The 16,542-nt window shown below is 33.0% G+C and overlaps 1 protein-coding gene across 3 annotated transcripts in view; it reads right to left on the minus strand.

Moving 5' to 3' along the window:
- LOC108742280 (broad-complex core protein) overlaps positions 1 to 16,542 on the minus strand; it is a 78,189-nt gene that overhangs the window by 27,110 nt on the left and 34,537 nt on the right. The window contains exon 1 of one of the 3 annotated variants that reach the window (XM_025980686.1): positions 12,098 to 12,282. The exons of the other annotated variants lie outside the window; for them this stretch is intronic. The gene's annotated coding sequence lies outside the window, so the exon portion shown is untranslated. Of the gene's footprint in view, positions 1 to 12,097; positions 12,283 to 16,542 lie in introns of those variants that run through there. 3 annotated transcript variants of the gene reach the window in all.

Genomic DNA, 16,542 nt, shown 5'->3' on the forward strand with positions numbered 1-16,542 from the left:
GTTAACTAATATACAACTAACAGTCTAAACCACATAAAGTTTGTTGACATTAGACTAACCGCACAACTATTTAGAAATGCAAATAATGGCTATTATTAATTGTTTAAACGTACGTAAATTTCATCAACGGGTTTGGAGAATTCCCTGAAATGTGATGTGTTGAGAGGAACTAATCATGAGTAATATTACCGCTAAGTCGCAATTGTTTAAGAAAACAATGACCTATACTGTCCAAACTTAATTTTGCACAATATGAAATATTGAGAAATATAAAACACTGACGATAATAACCGGGATTAGGGATAGACTAGAAAGCAATAAAGCGATTGGACGCATTCAATACTAGAACCACTGGAGCGATTCGGAAATGATCCAGGGAAAAGCAAACCCATTAGGAATGTACTTACCTATGTACCAAGGAATATAAAGCAATGAGGTAAGGAACAGGAACTCACAAATCAGTCAGTAACATAATGGCAATAAACAATACAAGCTCCTGGGCAGTAGTAATCTTAATTAGATCTCATTACCACGTAATAAGCAGTCTCAATAAATCATTTACCAAATCGAAGTATTCCTTTAGTTGCTTACTGCAGTATTAGGTAGAGTATGCTAGATAAGGTCCTTACTAAGGGACCTACTCGTCCAAGTGACTAAAAAAGATAATTTTGGGTGTTTTTTTTCCACTAAATCTACTAATGCTGGTGGGCGGACGGTCCCTCCGAACAACGCAGAATGATGGGATGCAGAATGCCCTCTTTAGCTTCCTTTTAGGAATCGTTAGAATGAGTCAGTGATGGTTGAAGTCAGAAAGAAGAGAAGGACCAAAATAATTCAGAAGAGAAGTAAATGATTATCTGTTGAATATTATTACCACTCCACCAATTAAATAACCTAATCTAACCTAACTGATCCAAGAAAACAACAAAAGAACATGGACGAAAGCAGATGGACTCGGAATAACTGAATAGACACGTAAACCAAGTTTATAATAAGAGTTATTTATATAAAATTAAACTAGAAAAGAAGTAGATATCTCAGTAAGGCCCTTGTGTAATACATATATGAACTTCGGTTAGCAGCGGGCATCAAAAGATGGCGATCCACCGCCATAAACTACAGTAGACATTTTAACAATGTAATATACTTTGATACTGCTCCACCAACCAAATAACTTAATCTAACCTAAGTGATCCAAGAAAACAATAAAAGAGCTTGGAGGAAAGCAGATGGACTCGAAATAACTGAATAGACACGTAAACCAAGTTCATAAAAAGTTATTTATCAAAATTAAACTAGAAAAGAAGTAGATATCTCAGTAAGGCCCTTGTGTAATACATATATGAACTTCGGTTAGCAGCGGGCATCAAAAGATGGCGATCCACCGCCATAAACTACAGTAGACATTTTAACAATGTAATATACTTTGATACTGCTCCACCAACCAAATAACTTAATCTAACCTAAGTGATCCAAGAAAACAATAAAAGAGCTTGGAGGAAAGCAGATGGACTCGAAATAACTGAATAGACACGTAAACCAAGTTCATAAAAAGTTATTTATCAAAATTAAACTAGAAAAGAAGTAGATATCTCAGTAAGGCCCTTGTGTAATACATGCATGAACTTCGGTTAGCAGTGGGTAACACAAGATGGCGATCCACCGCCATAAACAAGAGTAGACATTTTAACAATGGTATATACTTTGATACGGTCGCAAATTCCTTGTGAAAAACTAGGTATAGACAAGGTCAATCAAGCAACTAGGCGAATGTAGCAGATTGATGATAGAATACAGATTAAGCGCTGACTAAGCAGTAAGCACCAAAGGGCGATTTAACGCATTTATGGTTGGGATGTAGATTCGATTAAGCGAAATGAAAAGTGTAATCGCGTTTTTGGGGCGATAATGTAAGTTAACGCAAATTGGGGATACAGTAGGCAGAGGGTATTTTTAAATGATTTAGTGCATTTGAGTAGAAAACTCTAGAGGTTAGTGACGCTGGACTTAGCGGTTTAAATCATTTATACAAAATTTATAGTACCTTGCATTACATTACCAAAAATAATTCCTCTAGTATTCATTTGTTTAGATTGAAGTTTTTTCTACCATTAATACTATTTATTTTATGTACTTAAAACTACGCATCTTCTCTAATGCTTTTATTCAACAATAATAAATTTTAATAAAAATTACACTGTTAAAATTTAAAAATGATAAGTAGTATCGTCCAAATAAACAACACGTTATCAAACAAATTTTCATATTTTTAAATAAAGCACAAACTGTTATAAGTTAACCATTAAATACACGTACGAGTTATATCTTTTGTATGCATTAAATTACATAAAAATTATCAAATTATCATATTTTTTCTTGCTCATTTACTAAGAATGTGACATGTTACGTCATACACGTAGACTTTTATATGTATTTTCAATTCGACCATCACAGTAGCGTGATTTAAAGATAGTTTCCACATAAATTTTTATGCATAACCATGAGTTCGATTTATGAAGAACTAATGTTGTCATTGTGATAAACTTTCGAATGAGATAAGTAAAAACTACTCTGCGATTGCCTTTGTGTAAACAATTTTTTATTTTTCTGTTGCATTAATACTGTCAATTATCTTTTAGCAGTTATTATTATTATACAAACAAATGCGGATCCTTGGTTCAGTGGCGTGCAATTTTCTTACTTCTAAAGTATTTTGTAGAGGATAGCGCTGGGTCGAGTCGCTTCCAATAAAAAGAAGTCATTTCTATGCTCGCGAACGATTAATTTAGAAATTCGAAAAAGATTTTTGAGGGTGTATGATTGGCGTTGTACGGGCGCGAAACATAGATGGTGGGCGATGCGGAAAAGAAAAGGTTAGAAGCGTTCGAAATGTTGTGTTACAGGCGAATGATGAGGATACCGTGAATAGAGAGATATTAGAAGGAATAAGAGAACAGAGGACTATATGGAAGTCAATAAAAAATATGCGAGATAGGTTAGTAAGACATCTTCTCAAACATGAAGGTCTAGTCAGAGACATAGTAGAGGCAGAAACGGGAGTTAGGAGGAGTAGAGGTAGACCTAGATTAGATTACTGTTCACAAATAGTTAGGATGTGGGTTGTTCTAGTTTTAGGGAAATGCTAAGATTAGCTCAGGATAGGAAAGAGTGGAGGTGCGTGTCCAACCAGTCTTAGGACTGACGACCTTATGATGATGAAGTATTTTGTACATTTATATCAGGACAGATCCACAAATCTCTATGGAAGAAGTTTTCACGCAATCAAGGAATGCTAGTGCGATATGCTACGTTTCAAGTTGGCGTAGTCAAGGTTTAACATTGAAGTAGACAATTATTAAAACTGCAAATGATTTTTCTGATAACGTTTTAGTGAACAATGAGATAAAAGAATATACAATTAAGTGATAAAAAGTTACCTAATAAGTACTGTTTTGTTAAAAAGATATAACCATTCGTACATGTAGTAACATATGCTTTGGAATTGAAAAATTCTGAAAATTAATTTGTTACAATTTTGATAATTTAATTTATTGACTTTTTTGGGAAGCTAGAGAAACGTATTTACGTATACATATAGAAAAACTGAATTATTAAATGCATTTGTTTTACTTTTAAATTGCCCAATAAAACTATTCGGTAACGTTCAGGTTCAGTAGGGTATCTTTCAGTAAACAAAAAGTCGAAGCAAAATATAGGGTACCCAGAACCTTTTTTGGAAGCTTACACGAAATACATTGAAATTATTGTAACGTCACATTTCAGAATTACTTGAATAGTTCAAATACACTACCATGCCTTGTCAGTTACTAATGGATCGAAGAAGATCGATACAAGCTTAAAAACTCCCTTAAAAGAATTTAGAACAAGAAAGTAAAACAGTACAGGTTTGTTGTCGCAAAAAACTTATCTCACATCATAATTTTACTAACAGCATTCGTACCTAGTAATACTTGCTTTTAATACAATATGTTATTTTATTTCTTTTAGTTCGTTTGCACCAAACTCTTTGTGTCCTGCTTACTTTGTTTGTGACGTCATAACGATAGGGGATCTTCGCTTGGCGGTAATTTAACTCGTTTAAACTTGAATGCCCTTTTTCACACGATTATTAGAATATTCACAAAAATAGAGATTGTAATCATGTCGTTAGCTTTTGAGCAGTTTTAAAATGTGTTGTTATGGAACACTGAAATAGTTCTTTTCCCCTTGTTGTTTGAAATTTAAGTAAATAGGTATAACGAAAAGTAGGTTGTTCAATTTTGCAAAAGGGCGTTACTCTCTAATATCACAGTCGTACTTACACATTAGAAATGATATCGCTATCAATAAAAATGTAAGTAGGCATGCAATTCTGTCTATGTAAATAGACGTAGTATGGCCTTATTTAAAAATCAGTAGCGGCTCGCGGCTTAGGGACGATTTCTGCACCCGTCTCCTCAGTATTAAAAAGTTTAGAAGATGGAGAATTTAAAGAAAGCCCTTTGTGCCTGTTTACTTTTGTATTCATCTGAGCCTTTATCAAAACGTATTATCGGGAATATAATTACGCCATCATATCACTAAAAAGTTTTGAATTTTATCAGTTTTATTCTGCAAATTCTTCTTCGGTCAATCCGCTGATTTTCCAACTTTTCGCCAGCTTCTATGGTTGGCAACGTTGCGAAGCCATAAAATCCTTAGATTCTACATACCAATCTAGGATATCGAACTTTCATCCAATAATGACAGCCTAGAAAGCCTCAGCTTTTCAATTTATGTTGGTGCTTTTGCTCGACGTCGATTAAAAAAATAATTAATCCGAAATGCTCATTTTCTGGAGTTCCAGATAATCGAAAAATGCAGTGTACTGAATTTAAAACATAATAATTCGGTAATGTTTGACAAGGTCCTTTGTGATTTAAGGATTTCGACTTGCCCCGACTTAACCCGCTACATAGTTATCTACACGACAGTTTGTGGTCAGGAATTCGTCAGAATTTTCTGAACTGCAGATAGCAAATTTAAAACTTTTTGGTAGATACTATGCAGTTAACTCAATTTAACAAGTTCATATCCTTGAATTGAAAATGACCATGTAAACATCAATAAACCCACAATAGTGGTAAATCTCTACAACAAGTAGACTGTTGGTCGAAGTTCTGTCGGAGCTGTCTTTGGTGCGCTGATGAAAACAAAAATGTTCGAAATCGCGATCTTGTTCGACAGTTTCTGGATCATGGACATGGTCATGATTTAAAAAAATAAAACTAGAATTGGACAGAGGAGGATGGCAAAAAGGGCGGAAGAAGTATTATTACTATTATCAATTTGGGTTTAGAAGAAATAGAGAAGGCCATTGTAGCTTTACGGGTAACAATAAAGAAAACAATAGAAAGCGTTTGTACATAGGATTTGTAGATTTAGAAAAAGTTTTTGACAATGATAAATATACTTCAAAATGTAGGGATGAGTTACAAAGATAGAAGAGTGATACTTTGTATAAAGAGTAACAGGCAGTTATAGAGATGGGACTGCAACCTAGAGAAGTAAATATTAGGAAGGGAGTCAGACAGGGATGCACACTCTCACCGCTACTTTTTAATCTATACATCGAAGACACGATTAACATTATTAAAGACGGTACAACAATTTTAGGTATCTAGGAAGTCAGATAAGTGAGGACGGAAGGAGTAGTAGGGATATACAGCAGAGGATAACGCAGGGTCGAGTCACCTATGCCTCGCGAATTTTTGTGCTAATAGTTTCGGTGTTTAAAGTGCTTTTTTTACTTGAAATGTTAATCGAAAGGCACTATTTGATCAATCAATTTAGAACAATACATAGTAGAACAAATACCAATTCTACAATTCTATGGGTCCGATGAAATCCATAGCAAATGTAACTTAAATTTAATTATCGACAATTGCCTTTTGTTTCTTTGTTTTTTCTTTTATTTACAAGATAAGATAGTGACAGGTATCTAATTAAATGTTCGTTTAGTACTGATCATACATAAAGGTGTTATTGTGATTTTTGAAGGGGCAGAAGCTAAACAAAGTCTGAGTAGGCGAAATTGAAAAATTAATTTTTGGAGAGTTTACGCAAAAACAGTTCAAGGGAAATAATTAACAGTGTCTGTGCAGGAAAGGGCGCTTCTATCAACAACTAAAAATTCATGTATGTTATGAGGAAACTTCCTATTCGTCAGTCTTTGGTGAAAAAAAAAAAACAATATTTATTTACATCATTGATGTCTACTTTATATTTAATCTGGTTGAAAATTGCACATTTCGGTTGAAGTTTGTAGAAAAATGGAAGAGATGCGTGAAATGCCGCAAATTCGATTGATTTAAAATTAAAAGGACTAATGCTTTGTCAAATTTTATCAAATTAAAACGATAAGAAAACCCTTTCTGCTTCGCAATCATATCTGTTGCGAAAATCTGTACTGACAATGAATACGTTTAATAAAAAGATTGTGTTGTACCATGGATCTACTTTATCTAGTTATCATTTAATCAAAATCAAAACGATTGGGAAAAAGTGAGCGGGTCTAAATGTCTTCATTCGGGTACATGGTAGGTTGCATACATTCTCAAGGCATACTCTAGCTACTAAAAGGGGCACGATCGAACGGGCTCAGAATAATCTACGATTAACGAAATAAACATTCATAGAAATACAAAACCACAGGATCCGACCGAATATGGCTTTAGTTAAACTTGCTTCCCTTAAAATTATCTTAGAAATGTTGGTGTTTGGAGGTTTAATTGGGAAGGTTTTTGTTTACTATACTTAGGTATGAAGCCGGAAAAATATTTCAACTGACTGGTAAAAATGACAATTGCAATTTATTAAACCAATAATAAAATGCCTCTTAGAACTTCTAAAACCATAACTATCTAATAAATTATTAACTCATCATCAGTATCATCATAGAGTTGTCAGTACGTGACTGGACACCTCCACTCTTTCCTATCTTGAGACAATTTTCCCATTTCCCTAAAACTAAAACATTCGTGATTATTTCTGAACAGTATTCTCATCCATTATCCAATATCTACTTCTAATATGTCTTTAACTAGCCCTTAATACTTCAGAAGGTACCCTTATCTTATCTCTTAATTTCCTTACTGACTCTTGTAGTCTTCATTCCCATCTTTTTCAACCCACTGTATTTCCATCATTTGCCCATAACAACTCAAATTCTTCTAATCTAAATTAATCGTTTGCGAGTACAGAAGTGATTTCTTTTTATTAAAGGTTCGACTCGCAGGATTAAAACATTAATTTAATGTCACAATTAGTTTTGTAAATAGGTAAATAAAATTGGCGGCGTGTTTTGTATGCAACTATTTTCGTTTCGATTTCGATCTTGATAGAAGTCTGACCATTTTGAAAGTATGTGCACTATTACTATGTAACTAACGCAATTGCAGTGCAACTTGAAATTTAAATAAACATGAGTGTCAGAATGTATTTTGCACATACGTATAGGTACATATATTCGATGCACTTGAACTACGTGAAAAGGAGACAAATTAACGTACCCACTGCAAAAATTAATTTCGTATTCTCGTCACCAATTCGATATTATGCAGGCATTTAATAGTATTCAAGTTGGATGTGCTCTATTGCCGCAAATGCAAGTGATTATCATGTCAGGACGTTAGAAAAATGTCCTCACACAGAGCACAAATAAGTCGCTTAACCCATAAATGAGTCGTTCGCCTTTTGCTTATGTAAATTCTAAACGTTTCTACCCCGGCAATCAGCTTCGATAAAAAAAATCAATACAATCAACTTTCCCCAATACGAGCTATCAGTAGGTTAAAAATGAGTTTCAAAAATATGCAGGACATAATATTATCCACGAGGATGAATCAAATATAAACGAAATTTTCTATTTAAATTTTTTACTTGAAGGTTGTAGGTAGGTATATGTCTGGTGCATGGCTCTTGAAGGGTGCGAAACACGGATGGTGGGCGCGATGGGATTTAAATTTTTTATTTGAAGATTATTACAGGCAAATGTCTGGTGCATGGCTCTATAAGGGTGCGAAACGTCGATGGGAAATAAAACGTTGGAAGCGTTCGTAATGTGGTGTTACGGGCGAATAATGAGGATACCGCGTATAGAAAAGGTTAGAAATGAAAAAGAATTTTTTGGAAAATGTAGACAAGAAAGGCTAGTTAGAGACATAACGCAAGCATAAACAGGAGTTAAGAGGGGTAGAGGTAGACCTAGATTAGATTACCGTTCGCAAATAGTTAAGGCTGTGGCATGTTCTAGTTTTAGGGAAATGCGAAGAAGAGACACAATACAGTAAACCATTCACAAACTGCCATTTTATGTGTAATGATGTCTTGTGATTATGACGTCACGTGATTCTGTATTTTAGTGCGAAATATGGAACAGAAAGTAGAAAAACCATAAAGCATTAATTCATTTGTAAAGATTTGCGGGTAACTGTGTGTGAAAGATCAACATCTCGCTTTAAAATGTTTAAGTTTCTCGTTTAATAAACTAAGTACCTAACTAGATAATTTGAAGCATTAATTAAAAAGCAGGGAATTCGCGTGTGCTTTGTTAAGATTATATAACATCTAGAGAAGCTAATTTATAGCTTGAATAGTGAATGATAGTTAACACATTGTCGAGGCCGTAACATCACCTTAAACACGTCTTTTGTACATTGTTACGTGCACTTTGAAGCTAATGTGTAAATGGTAGAAAAGTAATTCATTGTACAATAATTGTTACATCAACAATTGGACTGGTTACATGAACAATAGAAAGTATAATTTGAAATATACAAAGTGTTTATTAATTACTTATCTACGGATGCATGTACACTTCCTTGGAAACGAAAAAATGTCTCTTGAGAGTTTCCCTGAAAATATTTTGTTTTTAGGTACGTATTTCTACCCTTTGAAGTTTTTCTTTTCATGTTATTTGACCTATGTAACAAGGGATGCCAAGAAGTTCAAGGCTTTTTTCTTAAAGAAGAAAATACGCAGGTACATAAGCTTGATATATATGCAGCAATTTATGAAAACTACTAGATTTGGATTGCAAATTCAAATTTATTAATTCTCATCAATACGCTGTAGGTAATTTCTATAAATCGCCGAAGTTGACCCATAAAAGTGAGTTAATACAATGTTAAGTTATGGCGGTATATCGCCATCTACTGGCGCTTATAGTCAACTACGGTATTTTAAATGATTTACACGCGAAAATACTTGAAAACGAAGCGTATTCATAAAAACTTCCAAGAAATGCTTTTACATTACATGTAGTTCTATATGATTTGTGAAGTGGGGCATATAATTAATGATAACTGATAATGTATAATATGCGTGTGGTATGCCTTCTTTTTGCAAAATTACTTGGAGAATTGTGTAGTCATTTCGTTCGATGTGTTCAAAAAAAAATTTTCGTTTAAATTCATGTAGAATGGATAGCCTTGGGCTTTCGTTGTTATCTGCGTCAATATTAATTCTGTGTTATATTTACACATTTTAAGATAATGCTTTAAACGCTGCAGATAATTGACATCTAATGTATGCAAATTCATAGAGTATTAATTCATCCGAAATCGATAATCAAGGATTACGGATGCTACATCCTGCCAATACCCCTGCTCAAGAGAAACGCCATAAAATTTGGTGAATAATAACATTACAGACGCTACGGGGGAGTGTTTTTTTAAAGTTAAAGTACCTATTTGATTTACTGTAAAATTGAAAAATTATAATAACTGTTATCTTGCATTTACAGCTTAGAATTCAATTAAGATAATATGTATGTGATCACCGATATTACTTATCGTTAGAGGAAAGTTTATTATTAAAAAAATGGATAATTGTTTTTAATGTCGATAGCATGCACGTATTTTATGGTGAATTAGGTAGAAATTAGTAACATCTTACAACCGATTTAAACTTTATTCGCAGGGGAACATTTTTAAAGGTGTGCTTGCTTGACAATGACTAATTCTTCTATAATTAGACATTGTGATAACACATAGAGATCAATTTTCGTTTATCATCATCATCATCATCGTAAAGTCTTTAGCATGAAGACCGGTTGAACACGCACCTCCACTAATTACTATCTTCGAATATGTCGAAAACTCAAGCAAATTACATTTTTACCTATTTACCAACAGTATAATACAGTCTACTACCTCTCTTAACTCCTGTTTCTGCATCTAATATGACTCTAACTAGCCTTTCACGTCTACCAATCTTTTCACGCCTATTTTTCTAGTTAAGATAACATTTCCTCAGTTCTTTACATTGGTTAAAGTCAAACTGAAGTCCTTAGCATTGGTACGAAAAAAAACTTAAGAAAAATGGACAGAGTTGAATGTTAAAAACGTTAGTAGTAAAAAGAAAAGTGAAAATGGGAAATTACACTGTAGTTAATGATAAATAGAAGGGAGAGTACATATAGATGTAATAACTATGAACTGAAAATAGAGATTTTGAAACGTGTGTTTAGAATGCATAACAGAAAAATTACAAAAACATACTTTTTAGCTTCATCATTTTCAATCGAAATTATAGCGAGAGATATACTTATACCTACTCAGATATTTCTGGCAATGTAGAAATCTTGCACGTTGCAAACAAAAGTAAAAAATTAAACAGTTTGGAAGCTTTAGTAATTAAAAAGCTCTTTATCGCAATAGTTCTTAACTTAACTTCTTAACGACCAACTAGAAATGATTACGTCTCCTTTATTGAACNCTTGATATCTATAATCATATTAATACGTCAGTACATAGTACTATTCCGCTACAATATAACACAAAGTAACTATTTTACCATGTTTTTGATAATATCAGATATTTCTGGCAATGTAGAAATCTTGCACGTTGCAAACAAAAGTAAAAAATTAAACAGTTTGGAAGCTTTAGTAATTAAAAAGCTCTTTATCGCAATAGTTCTTAACTTAACTTCTTAACGACCAACTAGAAATGATTACGTCTCCTTTATTGAACCCTGATCTATTCGACATTGGAAATCCCAATAATAATAATTAACTACCTAGATATAGTAGAATATATATCTTCTAAATCTTGTTATTCAGTTTAGTTTGCATTTGTAAATTCTGATGATGGCATAACAGCCGAAATGCGCAGCGAGTAACTATACTCATTTATAGAACACACCCAGTGTTTTATTGGTTAATTATTTATTTAATTAAAATGCTCCAGCAACTGCCAACAGCTAAATCAATCTCGTTAATAGCGAGAGAGCTCAATATTTCATGTCTTACAATGTTGAAAAAAATCATCTGTATCTGCATTCGCAAAGGTAACTGCAGTGGCGGATTATACATAAAGCAAAGTAGGCATATGCCTGGGGGCGCAAGGTTAAAAAGGGGCGCGCGCGGAAGTTTTTAAACCTAAGAAAAAAAAAAAAATAAGGAAGTACCTAATAAAAAAAAAGTATTTTGCAAAATATATGACCGCCAGAGGGGCGCCTATGAGGTGCTAGCCTAGAGCGCTCTCAACATTTAATCTGCCTCTGGGTAACTGGTAACTATAATGGTCCGAAACAGACAGTATGATGTGATAATTTTACTACTCGAGTAGTAATGTCTTAAAGGAATGAAATTTAAAGGTCTCGTCATGTAACTGTGCAAACATGATATTAAGAATTCAATTAAATATATTGGACTCTAAAATAATATTTATCAATTTCAATAAGACGACGTCGACTGGATTAGTGAAAATATCTTTTGGGACGGCGCTTTCTGTTTCGAGAAAAAGATGTTGAACATTTATAATTCTTTGTCCGATCAACTGTAGTACTTTTCAAATATTCGAAGTTTCCAGGCTATAGAGACCCCCTGATTGGAGGCCTGTGCTCCATGGAACATATGAAACAATGACAGTTACGCTACTGATACGTACGCGGCTGAATGGATAGTCTTCGAACCGCGGGCCATTAAAATAGTAAAATGAACAAACCCCCTTGTTTTTTATCCGATTCTAATTGTTGTAAATCTTTCAAAAATACTGGTTTCATAAGCGTTGATAATTGTCTATTGTAGATAAGTACAAGTAAATTAATGTTGGGNTAGTATGTCATCGGTTTTATCCAGATTTTTGTTTAAAGGGCATTATGTAGGCAAAAAATTTATAATCACTAATGCACTTTAGAGAACGAATGCTGGAGAAGCTTTTGATAGTGAATTGTTTTCTCTCGAGTTGTATTTCTAATTTCTACGTATGTGCACATGTGAAAAAACGGTGAATAATTACAGCCGAATAGGAAAAAATATATAAAAACCTAGAGTACTGTTTGATAAAACTAATCTGCACATTTTATCTGCGTGATAAAAATACATATTTTTATCAGGAATTTCAGCTAGAGTTACATTCAAACAAAACTATCTTGCAAAAAAAGTACGATATGGATGCAATCGTAGATAGACCCACTTGCAGATAAAAAAGCGAAAAATAATTTTAAGCAATCAGTTCAATATCTCCAACTTTTTATTTTACACGTAATAATAGAGGTATGATTATTTTTTTATTCTCTAACTTACAATCTGTTTTATTGAAACAAAGAAAATTCCAAATTATACAAACAGTTAAGTATCAATCACTGGTTTTTGCCCGCGGCTTCGCCCGCAGAAATTAATATTGTTTCTCCATAAAACCTTTTAACTCCCAATTCGCCCTTACAACGTTTTAATTTTATGTAAGATTTTATCTTAGATTTCAAAAACAAACGTAGCAACAACATTTCAACCTTAAGGGTTGATTTTTAAAAATTGCCGAAACACGTATTTGCTTAATTTCAACAATGAGCAACCTTCGAGTAAATCCGAGTACAAATAAAATATACCCCATGGAAACATTGCAACCCCGTTTCATTTGATTAAGAATATCAAACAGCATATATACCAAGTTTCAAGTAAATTCAACCATAAATAAAGACTTTCAGAGAGACCATTAAGACCAAGTTTCAAGTAAATCTGACCACAAATAATATATGTTCCATTTAAACATTGCAACTCCTCTTCACCACTCATCTCCCCCCCCCCTCACGGGAACGCGATAAAAAGTATCCTATGTCCGTCTCCTGGTTGTAAGCTACCTCTTCACCAATTTTTAGCCAAAACGGTTCAGCCGTTCTTGAGTTATAAATTATAAATAGTGTAACTAACACGACTTTCTTTTATATATATAGATTTTGGGGAAATTTTTAATTAGGAAGGAACCGACCTATATAATTTTTATTTCTAAAACATTATCTTAATTAAATGAAATTTTCGTAGAATATAGTTTTTTTTTCAATTTTTTATATTAAGTGTTCTTCAGTTACTAATCAATGATTTTTTTCAATTTTTCTGTTAGATAAGCAAAATTGACTGTTATATTTATTATACATTTTTAAAGGTACTTTTTGGCTTCGTCTTTCAAGAGGAAGGTACTTTTACTTTTTATCAACAAATTAATATAATTCGTATTGGTCTTGATATCTATAATCATATTAATACGTCAGTACATAGTACTATTCCGCTACAATATAACACAAAGTAACTATTTTACCATGTTTTTGATAATATAATGTTAGTTCACTATATGTGCATGGATGTTTTATTTATTAAATAAATATTGTCATGCAACGAGAACATGATTGATTATTTTTTAATTTTGGTTTTATTTATCAGAAATATCCTTAAATTTTAAGGAATAAATGATTTATAATCTTTAAGGACTCTGTTCTTGAATTAAACTTGATGGAAAAGATTAACAATATGATAGGAAAAGAATATCACTGGATTCGATTACATTTTAAAACACGTTTTCCTTTTTCGTATTTTAATTCGATGCCTAATCTTTGTGTATTTAGTAAAGATGTCCGAGGTACCTGATTTGGATCCGGTGCCCGGCGGATCCGGCGCTTTTGTTTGGGTTCCGGCCGGACACCGGATAATGACGCCGAGTTAAATTGAAACCAACCCTTTACGATGCGCTATATTTGCTGCATCATAAAAAACTTAATCGCTATTTACTCAAAAACTAACTACAAATAAGATCAAAAAATTGAAAAGAAAATATCTAATTTCTCGAAGAATAGATTTATGTGCATTTCTGGAACACAGCTGCAAATGTGGAGTCGCTTTTGTTGAATATTTATGGCCATGTGACTACTATAAACTTGAATAATAATGAAAATGGCGCAACGTTAGTAGGTATATGTAAATGTCTATAGTTGTGTCGTTTTTCCAATTCAGTTTAATTTAAAATCGACAATTGTGCCTTTAATGAAACAGTACAAGAACAAGTCATTAATTTAGTCGTCATCCCACGCGGCACATCATAAAAACAGCTTATGGAATTTGTTTTCTTACTCGAACTTTGTTTAATTTCCAATCGATTGTTTTATCCGTTTCGAACATATACATAGGTGGCTATGGATCTATTCTGTATTTATGATATTTACCTCAAGTGGGCGTTCTATCATCTAAGCTTTAATTGCGTAACAATAGATCATATAAATGCATTTGTAAAGCATTAAAAAGTTTTTGTTTTGTAATTTTTAAAGATAATTGGAATATTTCGTGGCGTGATTTGGATTTCATTGTACTACCTGAGCTTAACGAACAAAGAAAGACGTAATGAGAACGAATATTTGTAATTAAATTATTTTATGGATCTATATGACCGCGTTCTGATAAAAATTAGCACCTGATGATAAATAACCTGAACTACACGGGTCGTTCACAAACACGTTGTCTCAATGGGGGCAAAGATTAAAAGTAAATAAATGTCATCCTCTATATATTTTTTAAAATAAATAGAAATCATTAAGGTGAAATCTGCACCGAACGCTTTTGATGTCTATGTAAATAGAATGTGGCTAAATGAACAGTTTAGTATTTCAGGAGCCATTCGTTGTACGAAATCCAATATCCTTCATATATTTTCGATTTATTGAAGCTGTAAATCTTTCAGAAATGCCACAATGGGTAAATTGTAAATCTACTGTTAAAAATAAGGGACTGTATAAAATATTCCTTCAAAAAATAAAACGAATTCAGTGCTGAGCAGGGCAACATGATTAATAAATACGTTGGCCTTTTTGAATATTCTTTGTATGCTTCATATTGATATCGAAAACCGATGATAAGAGCTATTTATTTACAAAGAAGTTTTATGTCTATTTTTAGGATTCCTTAGAACGTAGAAAATAAGATAACAACATCTAACGCAACGCCAATATAGTAGCCAATACCTAATTACATGCATATCTTACTTTTATTTATACAACCAATTTAATTTATCTATTCACAAAAAAAGTAACACAAAAAAAATAAAGCTATATTCGTACTGCCTTAATCGATAAATAAAAGACCTAAACTTTTGTATAAAATAAACTTGGTTTTCAAATGTCAAATATTATGGATGCGTTCAGAAGTTTAATTTGTGACAAAACTTAATATTTATCAATCTACATAAAAATAATATGAAAGATAGTTAACAACTTTCATATTTATTCACCTTTTAAACCTTCTCTCAAACCCCAACGCCAAAACACGACACTGTAATTGTCCGAAACACTTTTCGGTAACAAGGTTACCTTCTTCAGGAACTGAAGTTCACTTCGGTGTTTTGGCGTTGGGGTTTGAGCTATTTTGTTTGTTCTACAACAACCGCCAAAATTTTTCCAATATTCATATAGAAACAAAGGACAAGGAAGTCGCTGATTTTCGTTATCTAAGGAATTAGATAATTGCGATAGAGATGCAAAGAAGGAATGACGTAGGGTTGAATGGTATTAAAAAAAAAATAAGTTGTTTCTAAAAAAATTGTAACAGGTGTATGTATGGATCTAGGCTCTGTACGGGTGCGAAACATGGTCGGTAAGAAGCGTTCGAAATGTGGTGTTTAGGAGGATGCTAAAAATAAAAAGCTATTCAAAAGAGTAGAAAAACAGAGGGCATTATGAAAATCAATAAGAAATAGGTGAGATAGGTTGGCAGGACACTTCAGACAGTTGAACTAAGCATATTAGAAGCAGAAGTAGGAGTTAAGAGGGGTGTCTACCTCTGTAGACCTAGTTGTTCGAGTTTTCAAGAAATGCCACTATTGGCTACAGATATGAAGAAAAAGGAGATAGTCAATTTGAACATTCCAGAAGTCAATTTCTTATTACTGATCTTCCGCGATTCAGTCGTCCGGGTTTATTTCTCTATTTTCACTTCTTCAGGGCAGGCTTACATTGAAAGCCCGATATAATTAAAAAAAAAAGGTAATAGTATTGATCCCAGACTTTTTCACTAAGCAATCGCATTTGCGGTGTAGTCGGTTAGGTATTTTAAAATTGTGAATTCCAAATTTTCGTCAGACAATATTTCAAACGTGTTGTTACAATGTAAAATAGTGAGAAGTGAAAGCAAAAATAAAATTGAGTTGGAGTGATAATTCGGGTGTTTTTCTTCTTAGTTAGAACAGTTTAGAGTACGATAATAACGACCACGATAATAATAATAATAAGGAGAGAACGAAC

This window comes from Agrilus planipennis, unplaced genomic scaffold (assembly GCF_000699045.2).
Source record: "Agrilus planipennis isolate EAB-ADULT unplaced genomic scaffold, Apla_2.0 scaffold3, whole genome shotgun sequence".
Taxonomy (NCBI): domain Eukaryota; kingdom Metazoa; phylum Arthropoda; class Insecta; order Coleoptera; family Buprestidae; genus Agrilus; species Agrilus planipennis.